The sequence below is a fragment of the Bombus huntii genome, unplaced genomic scaffold (genome assembly GCF_024542735.1).
Source record: "Bombus huntii isolate Logan2020A unplaced genomic scaffold, iyBomHunt1.1 ctg00000082.1, whole genome shotgun sequence".
Taxonomy (NCBI): Eukaryota; Metazoa; Arthropoda; class Insecta; order Hymenoptera; family Apidae; genus Bombus; species Bombus huntii.
Window position 1 is genome coordinate 15,824 of NW_026099337.1, and position 13,126 is coordinate 28,949.

Here is a 13,126-nt window from a genome sequence, read left to right on the forward strand (position 1 = left end):
TGCGCAAGCCTGCATCTATTTAGATTTATTTGTAGAACCCTAACTGGGCCCCCGTCTATTCCTAACACCTAAACGCTCCATAGGGCACGCCAACGAACCCGTTACATGCCTTGCATTTATGCCACCATGTTTCAGACACATTGCGCATCTCGGCTCTTTATCACAATCTCTCATTATATGCTCAGCGCTGCCGCTCCTCCTACACAACTCCCTGCCATGACATGCAACAGTACACCCTGCCGCCACATGCCCCAACATGTGGCACCTATAACAACGCCGAATATTAGCTAACTGCCTTACAGAAGCTATCGTTAACCCCGTTCTCAGCCTCCTCTCTCTCGTCACTAGGCACTCCACTCGCTGGGCGGACCACCACCGCCTCTTGCGTGCCCCATGGTGCCGCTTTTATAGATTTGACTTCTATATCCGCATTCTCCTCAATTGCCCACTGCGACCTGATCTCGTCCACCAGCTCTTCTTTGCTGGTGAGGGGATCGATGTTCCTTATTTGTAGGGTCGCCCTGTTCACCAGAGCGGCCATCTTCGTACTATCACTCAAGGCGGCTCTCAATTTGGCCGCCTCCTCACTAACCACCACCGTCCTATCGAATTCAATTAGGCCCGCTCTCGTCTTACGGACCCCCGTGGCTCCCTCCAATGAACTCCTCACCTCCATTATCCTCTTATAAACATGAAGCCATTCGCAACCTTCCCTTCCTCCACCTTAATTAGAATGGCTTCCTTCCTCCTCCTGTTCCTTGATACGCTCTCTCTTCGGCACCAACCTGCCGTTTATTTCCCGGACGCACCATCGGGGTAGCTTGCTCTAAGGAAGCTTTCCTCTTCCTCTTCCTTTTTTCTACCCTCATCCACCCTTCGGAGTCCTCGCTGAAGTCACCCCTTATCGCTCTGTTCTCCCTCCCACACGCCTCGGCGTATGTGACCTCTCCTCTTCGGGGCCTCTTATACTCCCCAACTCTCATAATTTCAGCCGGCGATACTATCTTTCTTTTTGGGTATCCGCCCTTAGCTATCGTCACTTCTCTCTTCATCTCTGCCCTGTCTGCCCTTTTTTTAACCTCGACAGGCTTTCTCCTTCTCCTTCTTCCTGTTTCCTTGTGATCCCCACACTGCTCCAAGGAAGACAGGATGCTTTTCATCAGGTTGCCATGTCAGCACATGCCCTGTCACGATCAATCCTTTGAAAACTGCGTTTATGAATTTCTGGAAAACAGCTGGTGAATTGCATAATCCGAACGGCACACTAATAAATTCATACTGTAGGAACTGTAAATGCTGTATATTTCCTGCTACTTTCTCCGACATGAACACGAAAGAATCTATTCTTGGGGTCCAACGTACTGAATACTATCGATCCCTGTGACAAATCTAATTGATCCTCGATCAAGGGTAGCGGGTATCTGTCTTTCACTACCTTTCGTTTCAGTCGCCTATAGTCGACGCAAATTCTAGTTGAACCATCTTTTTTTTCAATCAACGCGATCCGGCTTGCATAGTCGGAATGTGACTGGCGTATTATTCCGTCATTCAGCCACATTTTGATCTGACCGTTGACTTCGACCTTATCTTGCGGGGATAACCTTCGCGGTCTTTCATAACCGGGTAGATCATCTTGTAATATTAGATTCATTTCAACCCCTACTTCGAGCGTTTTCTGCGGCTTATAATTTCGAATCAGATTCTCTATCGCCTGCTTGTATTGTATATTCGTGATATGGGACAAATCTACCTCATGCCTCCCCCACTCGCAACTTTAGCACTCAAATACCTGAAGGCTCTTTCTGGGATTCTTCCGGGTATCCTTAATTTACCAATTTTTATTGCCGGGTCTTTAATAAACCAGGTGTCTTTTTCGCTATTACCTGGAACATTTGACTTTTCTCTGCTGATATTTTCATGCCCCGACCTCTCCAGGTATTTCTGAAGCTCGTCTATCTGGCTTTGTGCCGCCCTCGTATTTTCACCAAGCAAGACGATATCGTCTGCGAAGGCCAACACAGAGACTTTGTTCCCTTCATTTATATTAATGCCTCCGATATTCTTTTCGATTACTTCAAGCAGCGGTTCGAGACACAAGTAAAATAGCAGCGGTCATAAAGGATCACCCTGCTTGACTCCTCTGAGAACTTCTACCTCGACCTCTATATTATTATTCGCTTTGATCGTAGTTTTACATCCTTTGTACATTTCATTTATAATTTCAATTATGGGGGTCGGAACGCCTTTTCTCGCCAGACATGGTTTTATAGCTGAATGGGGTATAGTATCGAAGGCCTTAGAGATGTCCAATATTGTGAAAATTCCCCTTCGATTTCTTTTACTATAATTTAAGGCTGCGCTCATTAGGTCAATATTGATTTTACATCCACTTTCGGATGTAAATCCTTTGTGCCTTTGTTGAGAATTGTGGATCTTTGAAGCCGAAATAATGTTATAGGAACATTAAATGTATATTGACAGTTATTACTAAAATAATGATATATTTATTACATGAACGATTCTATATATATTTATCGATACACACTTGCACGCGTCTCAGAACCTTCTACACCCGACTCTTCATCGACGACTCTTAACCGACTGACTGTTTACATTCCTCTGTTTCGAGACGCTGCGCACACACACATACTTCCACACACTGATATATACATATAAGTATTTCTACTACGCACTTAACTCAGTCCAGCACAGAAAATTACACATATCTCAACACACCTCCTTAATTTTTTGTGCTGCATATTTATAGTGGGTCTCGTTATAACTGTTTTGAAATCGACTTAAATAATTTACACTATAGCTAACGTCTAATCTTGTTCCAGTATTAATATATAACAAAGCTCCTATGAGATTTCTATATCTTATATCGTCTAAAGCTGATTGTGCGGGTTCTAAACTTAAGTTTTGTTCCATTGGTGTAAAATATAATTTACTGTTTTCTATATTATAATGTTTCGCTAATGACTCTATATAACTACTTTGATCCAGTTTCATCTCACACTTCTTATTATCGTATTCAATGTTTATTCCTAAGTAAGTCTTTACCTCACCCAAGTCCTTCATCAAAAATTTGTTTGACAATTTTTTTTAATTTCATCGATTTTTCTTATGTTTTTTCCACATATTAATAAGTCGTCTACGAATAGAATTAAATATATAACATCATCGCTCTCATACTTCATATACAGACAATAATCACTCTTACTTCTTTGAAATCCTAATTTTTTCATATATTCGTCGAAACATTCATACCAAGCTCTTGAACTTTCACGCAATCCATATAACGCTTTTGATAATTTACATACTTTCCCGCTTTTATCGTCGTAACCTATAGGTTGTTTTACAAATACTTCCGATTTTATAGTTCCGTTTAAGAAAGCTGTTTCTACATCCATTTGCATAATCGTCAAACCATATTGACAACAATAAGATAGTAATAACTTCAACGTTTGCATTTTTGCTACTGGAGAGTATAAATCTTCCAGTACTTCTTTTTGTTGGAAGCCTCGAACAACTAGTCGCGCTTTCTTACGATTATCAGATTTATTCGTATATATCCATTTCAAGTCTAATACTTTTTTGTCTTTTGGTTTTTCTACTAATTGCCAGGTCTTATTTTTCATTAAACTATTCATTTCTCGATCCATTGCTTCTTTACATGAACCGCTGTCATCTCCACTTAAAGCTTCTTCATAGGTTTCATAGGACTGTGTGCACTAACTATATTCACATAAATGAAATATGAGCTCGTTTGACCATATCTTTGAGGTTTCTTTCTTTCCCGTCCTGACCTTCTCAAATTACTTTCTGTGTCCTCAAGTTTTTCTTCTGATTCGTTACTTAAATTTCTCTCCTTTTTTATTGCAACCTGCTCGACCTTTTCGTTTACATCCGAATGTTCGTCAAAAACCTTTTCTGTCTCATTGCCTGGTCCATCTTCTCCTCGAAATCCTACTAAATTATCATCTTCACCTATAAATTCTACGTGTCTTGCAATTACAATTTTATTATTAACTAGTATCCTATATCCATTGTTTTCATAACCTACAAGTATCCCAGTGTCTGCTTTTTTGTCCCATTTCGAATTTCTTTTAACTTCGGGTATTCTTACGAAAACTCTACTTCCGTACAATCTTAAATTATTTATATTCGGTTTCCTTTTTAAAAATATTTCAAATGGTGTTTTATTTTCATATGTGTTTGTAACGGTTCTATTTTTTAATTACGCCGCGGCTCTAACTATTTCCGGCCAATATTTAATATTCAGCTTTGAATCATGTAATAAGCATCTAGCGGAATTCATGATTGTTCTATTGTAGCGCTCAGCTGTTCCATTTAACTCGTGAACATAAGGTGGGCATGGTTCTACGACAATTCCCTTTTCCCTAGTTAGATTGTACATGCTTTTGTTCGTATATTCTTTTCCATTATCGTATCTTAATCTCTTTATCTTTTTACCAGTAAGATTTTCGACTTTGTTTATGTAATCAAGGAAGCAATTGTAAACTTCACCTTTTGATTTCAAAGTATAAATCAATGCACACTTACTGTAGTCATCTATAAATGTCAAGAAATATTTGGATCCATCAAACCCGGTATTATTATGAGGTCCATTTAAATCGGTATGTACTAATTCTAAAATCTCGCGTGCTCTTCTACGGTTATTTTGGAAGGGTACATTTCTACATTTTTAGCATGAGATTCTTGCCTTTCAATGTAACTACTTATCTTATATAAACCATGATCTTTGAATGCTATCCCTATCAACTTTCTGTATTTGTTATATATCTTTAAAGTATTTCCTGCTGAGACTATCTTATTTTCATTCGTTACTCTCGCATAGCTAATTAAGTTATTATCCATTTCTTTCACGTAAAATACATTAGACATTGTAATTTTAATCCTCCTTTTGTTTACTTCAAAGTAAGTTAAAATTTTTCCGACTTTTGTTTCTTTTAGAATTCTACCGTCTCCTAACTTCACATTTATCGGGTTTTTTAAATTTTCGTACTCAACAAAATAAGAGTCATTATTTATAATGTGATCTGAACATCCACTATCCAATATCCAATCTATTTTTCGCGTATCGCTAGTACATACCGTAATTTCATTTTTATTATTTTCGCGCTCTACTCTCGTTAGGAAAGATCCAATTTCTTGGTCGTCGTAGCCCTCGTTGTGTGAATAATTTGCGTCGTGTTGACTTGCCTCGTAGTAGCGTTGTTGCCGGCCTCTGCTTTGTCCTCGTTGGCCAAATCCTCGTTGGCCGTATCCTCGTCTTCTTTGGCCAAAACTTCGTCCGCCGCGACCCCCATTCTACTGCGGCTGATACGCACCTCCTTGCTGTTGTGTTCTTCCATTGTTTGCGCCATTGTTTCCGCCTCTATACGTGTTTGTGCAATTTTTTGCCATGTGACCGTACTTTCCACAGCCATAGCACTTTATGTCCTTTTTTTCGGCTGTAAATACATTTGACTTTGTTCTATCACTTTCTTTCTTGCTACGCGTTTCCCACATTATAATTTTATTTTTCAAAAATTCACAAGTCCGATCACTTTCTTTCACTGAGTCGATTAAGTCACCAACATAGCTCAATGATTCTGCTAGTGCTTTCAGCATGTAGTCGAGTTTTTCACGTTCGCTTACATTTGCACCGGCACTCTTTAATTCATTGATAGTTTTTTCAAATTCCGTGAAAAATGAATTTGATTCTTCAAAGTCTTTCAACCTCATCATGCCTAGTCTACTTCTTATACAAATTTGCACTGCTGTTGATTCCTTCATATACATCTCATCAAACTTTTGCATTATTTTTAAAGCAGTGTCTTGATCACCAACAAATTCTAATTGCTCATTCGTTATACTACTATAGATGTAGTTCATCGCCCATTGATTCTTTTCATCCCACTTATCTTGCGCATCCGTGTCCATTTTCTCTCGTGTAGCCGGTTCATAACATTTTTTACACTTTAGATACATTAATATTCTTTTCTTCCACATTCTGTAATCGCGTCCATCGAATATTTGAACCTTAATTTCGTCGTCCCTTGGCATCTTGATTCGTTTTCTATATTCACACCTTTTTTTTTTTCAAAAAATAATTCTCTTTATTATTCAAAATCTTTTTATTTGTTCTACTAATAGCCTTTTTATCTCTTCAGAACTTATTTCCAATTTTTTATTCCTTTTTATAAATCGACTTTTATACATTCACTCCCGGTTACACGTGGTTCCATAACCTTAAATCTCGGCAACCACGATCTTCTACCATGTTGAGAATTGTGGATCTTTGAAGCCGAAATAATGTTATAGGAACATTAAATGTATATTGACAGTTATTACTAAAATAATGATATATTTATTACATGAACGATTCTATATATATTTATCGATACACACTTGCACGCGTCTCAGAACCTTCTACACCCGACTCTTCATCGACGACTCTTAACCGACTGACTGTTTACATTCCTTTGTTTCGAGACGCTGCGCACACACACATACTTCCACACACTGATATATACATATAAGTATTTCTACTACTTAACTCAGTCCAGCACAGAAAATTACACATATCTCAACAGCCTTATATTTTGATCTATATCCCATCTTAGCCGCCCATCGAGGAGTGATGAGAAAATGCGGCCTAGAATTGGGCCGATCGTAATTGGTCGCCAGTTCTCGACCATATTTCCATCTTTATTAGCCTTTGGTATTAAGGCTGTCCTATTTTCCTTCCACGCGGTCGGAAAATAGGAACTATACCATAATATATTTGTCGGAGATGAAAGAACACCGGAGCCTTTGGAATTTTGGATAATCCCACACAACATTGTAACCTAGAGTCTACTATAGCTGTAATTGAACAATTGTAGTTATTCAATCCGATTGTAATTGTTCGAGAGTTGTGATAATGAGCTTGGGCTCGAGGCGACAGTCAGTCGCCGAACGTAGCCGCGGTCACAGGATGAACGCTTTGTCTAACAAAGGCATGGAATAATTCTATAGCTCTCCTTAAGAAGGAAATAGTTGTAACACTCGACAGTAAACGTTCCAACGGTCCCTGCCCCGTAGCTCGCCACACGCAGACCCTGTTCTTCGAGTAAGATGATCGAGTAAGATCGATCGTATATATATATGTAACTATGCACTAAATTTGAAACGTATGCGATGTATTGAAAGTTTTAAAAGTTTCTTTCAAGTTTCAGATATTTAATCTAAATTAGAGATATATTAGTAAAACATGAAATGAAATATATATATTTACATTATAATTTTTAAACATATTCGTATTTTTAAACATCATTAAGTAAATTTCTAAATAATTAAGAATATACTGCTTCTTATTAAATAGGTACGAAATGTTTTTATTAGCGAGAAGCTATTAAAAGTGATGGTTGACAAATTGTATCGATATACCACAAGTTGACGAAGTATACCAGTAATAATTTAACAAAGCAAATTCTTCACTGCGATCTTCGAGAGAAATTCCTTGGAATTGGAATTGTTGTAACGAACGCAGCTGCATTTATAACATGCGACATAAGTAAACTCTTTTATATACTAAGCTATTTGATTAATGCTAAGTATGTAAGAAATCTAAAAAGCTTTTAAAATCGTATATTTATCATTGTACTATTGATTTTCCTACCATTTCGAAATGTACAACTTTGAGAGTAATTACTATATCTTCGTTCTTAAATAATGGAGCAGCTAGCGAAAAAAATGAAGGAAAGGCGGAGAAACGATGCAGAATATTCATAACGTGCACGTGATTCATCTGCATGTTTCAGTTTTGTTGTATATTTCACAATCGAACATTTTCTTTTCTCTTCTATCGTACTCTTGTATCTTGTGACGTGACTGTTTCTCGTGGGAGATAAGAGCAAGACGAAATGCGGTTTCTAGCATTTCGCAAACAAAAAAGGACGAAACTGTTCGCTTTTCTTCTGTTTTCTTGTTTTTAAATAGAGATGAAAGATAAAAAGACATATCTACAGAATTTATTCTATTTCCATTACACTATTTTCATCTGAATCAATTGGCTTGCTGAATAAATTCTTCTTGTTTACAGGCATAGCTAATAGAGATTTGGATAGTCTAATATGGCTTATTTTCATTCTTTTTCTTAGCTCTAATACTTTCTTTAAATCTTTCTCGCCAAACCTTATAAATTTAAAATTATTCGCACACTGTAATTCATTATTCCAATTCAATAACATTTCACACTGAGTTGCATTTAAAATATCAGAAATTTCTGAAAAATAAAGGAGGGTTTGTACATCAGGATATATTGAAAATAAATTTGGCTGTAATTCTTTACCTATTCCACGTGTATGATATTCTCCTAGTTCTTTCTACTCTAATTATATGTTCCCTCCTAGCATGCTGTCTACTCCTGTTGCTAGCTATAGACCTTTTAATAGTAATTTCTTCCATTTCTTCATCATTTCTTGCTACATACCTTTGGATCAAATATAGAACTATAACTAATCACATCTTTAATGTACAATCTCTGTATCATCATGTGTATACATTTTTGTTTTACCTCCGTTTCTAACAAACTTGCAGTTATCTCTGGAGTATAGGGTCACACGCCTGGAATCATATTGTTTCTGATCCACGATATTTTCTCTCCTATTGAATTCTGTTTCTGCAGGACATTTCTGCCTTCTGTCTATTTGATATTCTGAAACAAAACACATTGTCCATTTCCTTCTTTATTACACAAAAGTATTATATAATCATATAAAATAAATGAAATGTACATAACAAAATCACATAATTTAATAGTAATTGTATTTACTTTTTGGCTTTTTTCGTAATAGCGATAGACTTTCTGCTATTTGGGTGTATCATTTTCTTTGGCTTCAGGAATTCTTTTCTCATTGCAGTGGCCTATAAAAGACAACAAAATAAATTAGTTAAAATATTACCATGGCTATGAATTATTTCGATTATCCTAATCATCAAAACTCCAACTCAGGCTATCCGTTTACTCAATGTATAATCATGCACAGGCGAATCGTCGACAGTATCACACGCTTAGAAGCACTAATAGAGTAGACAAAACATCCTACATGCCACAGCTATCGAAACAATAACCAGATAGCAACGGATAGGCGCCTCTGATATACACCCGACGATAACCGCTTCAGAGGGACTAAAACCTCAGTACAAGAAGTCTCCCAAATTAGCGTTCTATACCTCTTTGTTATAACACCCTGAACCGTCACTCTGTTGGATTCATACGATAAATTTTACCACTATATCTAAAGTTTAATTCTTTAACTTATTTGTGAAACGTTCGAACTGCGACTCGAGGAGATCACCGGTGATTTGTCAATTTCGTGATTTGTTGTGTCTCGTATATGATAACAGCAACGACGGCGACGCCTATCGATAGTAAAAGTAATATCGAAGTATACCTTCCTACCATGACATTTCCGGGCTAACAAACTTCAAAATTGGTTTCTTTTGTTTCAAGATATTTTTAGCTATTTTTTTTAATCTTATAATGATAACCTATTTTAAAATGTGCAATGTTTGATAAATGTACATTAGTAAAATTTCATACGAAGAAAGTTTTTGGGAATCCGTATTATATTCAGCGAGCAGAAAACGAAGACTTGACGGAAGTTGACAACAATGGAGATAAAAGTCTTTATCGTAATATTGTTTTTATTGATTTTAACGTCAGATGGAACGGGTTTCGACAGAAAACGATCCACCAAATTTCAAAGAGGTAACGAGCAAACTTCAAGTAAAAACGAGCAGAAGTCAACACCCGATTATTATTATTACTGCGACTCAACAGAGTTTGGAGTAGTATTATACAAAAGATTCCGTATTTGCGTTCTTGTTCGCCGTGCGACATGATAGAAATTGATTTCTCTTCCGCTTGTATCAGATGCGGGATGTTGGTTGATCCTTTTTCACCGGTCTCGATTATCCTATTTCTCTTTATTCGCCTATTTTTTAAACACAAATGTAATATCGTAGAATAAATTTGAATTAGAGATCGGTTGAAAATAGAAAAAACCGTGTATGTCGTCCTTCTGTGGTTCGTTTACATTTAAGAGCGCCTATGTGACTAAAGTCACCTAGTTCTTACAGAGATATGAGAAAAACAATAAAGAACGCTAGAGCAGAAGGACGGTTTCGGGTTCAAGGAGCGATGACCGAGAGGTCAGAGTATGCGAGTCGAAAAGCGAGTGTGTTGCGAGAGTCAGAGCGAATTGAGTCGTTGAAGAGTAGAGTCGTTAGAGCTAATTGAGTCGTTGAAGAGTAGAGTCGTTAGACGTTTCGAGTCGTCGAAGAGTAGAGTCGTGAGAATTGATAGAGTTGTTAGAGAGAGAGAGTGTGTGTGTTAGATTCGTTGTGACGAGAGTGATCAAATAACTGTAAAGTTATTTGATATAGATACGAGTATTGCATTTAGTTTCCGTTAAATATCGTTCTCTGTCCAATTTATATCCGTATATTCAGTTTAATATTAATAAATTGTAAGTAATCGGGAAAAAATTTCTATCCTTATTTTCTGATATTACACAAATATAGATTTTTTACGATTATTTATATTGTTCATGACATCATTTGACGAATTCTTCGAGAACTTCGCAAGGGAACCAAGACATAAATGATATTTAAAATGTTTATAGCAGTTCTGAAGTAAAGAGAAGCGATATTAGTTTGAAATGATGGATCATTTCAATGACTTTATTATTTATTGCCTTAATAGCTATCTACATATTATTTTAGTTGCGTTTTTCTTTTGGATCGGAAATGACTATCCTGTGTTTCGTCAATAATTTGTCTTGCTTCTCTTGGTGCATTTCTAAAAGTAGTATTGACATAAATGAATTTTTTACTGCAAGAGTTAACATCACTTTTTTTCGACTTCTCTTTTAGGTTACAAGAGTACAAAGCTATATATAGGCCAAAACATGTATGTATCTTTCGATAAAAGATAAATTTTTATTCAAAACCTACGAGACTGCACGCAGATATTTCAAATTGCAGCGAATATTATCACGAATACTTCGCGTTAAACATGTTATATCTTTTAACATTTTCAGAGACGCGTAAACATCTGCAAGCTATTTATCACTTTATTCGATTGCATATTGTAGCGGCATATGAGTCATAGGACGATGCGAATCGAGAGTAACTCATGTTGTTGTTTTGCCTCGGGGCATTGATACCGTCTCGAGGTACGAAACTTGATAATAAACAAACTCCGGACAGAACAATATCGCCGCTACGCGCAACCGTCAACCGAAGTCGAATTTAAATTCGTTAGAGGGTGATCGTTAGAAGAGTACTGCCGATAGTTTTAAATACATTTGACTACACCAAATATCAACTCGTCTCATCACTATATACACCAACGCGTTTAATCAACCTCCACATAATCGAGAAATGATTTCAAATTTGACCCACGTTTCTATCGACTTCGCTTTCTTCTTTATTTTGGAAGAAATGCACATTCACTATTTATCAGCTAAGCGAACTCGAAACGAATGAAAATTCCCAACCACCACGTAGACCAAAGCCTATCAGCCTTTTCCGAACCTGTAGGTTACAACGAGATTCTTAATTAATTAATTCGTTTCTTACAGGCTACAGAGTCTGAGAATAAAGAATTTTTTTGACCGTTTTGTTACGACCTATGTTAAAACCACATCATAGGAATAAGATAATAATACAGATCGTAATCATTATATATCGGTACATACTATCAATTTGATTGTGCAATTAAATAACATAATATCAAAAGTAATCAAATGTTGGGATACTTTTGCGCGATAGTGTATATGTGTAAAATAATATGATTCTATAAATTCATTCACAATAAATCAAAAACAATGTTGTGTTGCTTATTCTAGTAAACAATCCAACCATTTAACTGTAAGATATTTGGAAAGTTCATGTAACAAGCATACAATATGCCACCCGGAAGGTACCAACTACGTTCCTCTATGAAATTAGTACAAATGTTTCAAGACTTATATATTATTAACATTTCACGCAACGTTTTTATAAGATACGTTAATCCGTAGAAATGACCCGTCGCAGTAAATTTATACATAGATCAGAGTTAGAAAATACAAAAGAACGATATTTTCTCTGAGTATACGAAGTTAAAATGGTGTTGGACGCAAATTAATTGGTTGGAAAGAGGCGCCTTGAAGCGTACTAAAAGAGGTAGCTTACCTCGTTGAAATACCATGGAACGAAACCCTGTTGGGCAATGGGCATTCTGCTGTAGCCTGGAATTCCTTTTGCTCCCGTATTCTTCTTCTGTTTTCCGTGGTTTTTGTTACAACACTCGCGACGTTTTCATTCAAACGAACACACAACGCATAAACGGAGAAAAACAAACGTTGAAGGTTGCGTCGCGTCACGCGAATCACTGACGCTACACTTATACGTTGGAAACAGGAACGAAACCGACGCAGGTGCAACACGGGGCCCGTGAAATGTAAACTATCGAACTACGTATAATAGCACACGAAAGTATTTCTATTGTTTGTATATATATATATATGTGTGTGTGTTTGTATATTTGTGTGTGTGTATATATATATTTGTGTGTGTATATATATATATATATTTGTGTGTGTGTATATATATATTTGTGTGTGTGTGTGTGTGTGTGTGTGTGTGTGTGTGTGTGTGTGTGTGTGTGTGTGTGTGTGTGTGTGTGTGTGTGTGTGTGTGTGTGTGTGTGTGTGTGTGTGTGTGTGTTCATATATATATATTATAAATTGGTTATATATATATATATATATATATATATATATATATGTCGGGTCACGATTCGAATTTTGGGCGCGCGACGACTCTTCGTGTGGACTAGCCATCGTTTCACAAAGCCGAGATTTTATTTAGACATATATACAGGTCTATCACTAAGCTTAACAAATAATAAGTACAACTAATAATAAGTCTAACAAACACTAAGCCTAATGAATAATACGATCTACGAATAATTAAATTAAATAATACTATTAGCAATGTTTGAGTTCAAACGAATCCACGATCACCGGGATAACTCCTTACTAAGCGAAACTAACTTAGACGCAAATGCGATCGTCGAAAATGC

General features: G+C 36.6%; 2 long non-coding RNA genes across 4 annotated transcripts; both read right to left on the reverse strand.

Annotated features, from left to right (window-relative positions):
* Positions 1-8,137: 8,137 nt before the first annotated feature.
* On the reverse strand, positions 8,138-8,668 carry LOC126876548 (uncharacterized). Of its 3 annotated transcripts, none has more exons than XR_007694290.1 (3): positions 8,567-8,668; positions 8,342-8,482; positions 8,138-8,275 (listed from the first exon to the last, which is right to left on the reverse strand). It is a non-coding gene; the product is annotated as an uncharacterized LOC126876548 (long non-coding RNA). The 3 variants fall into 3 exon arrangements; XR_007694292.1 differs by having other exon boundaries at positions 8,342-8,507; positions 8,567-8,581; XR_007694291.1 differs by having other exon boundaries at positions 8,554-8,568.
* A 10-nt stretch (positions 8,669-8,678) lies between these two features.
* On the reverse strand, positions 8,679-12,404 carry LOC126876549 (uncharacterized). Its single transcript, XR_007694293.1, has 3 exons — positions 12,235-12,404; positions 8,825-8,916; positions 8,679-8,707 (listed from the first exon to the last, which is right to left on the reverse strand). It is a non-coding gene; the product is annotated as an uncharacterized LOC126876549 (long non-coding RNA).
* Positions 12,405-13,126: the final 722 nt, after the last annotated feature.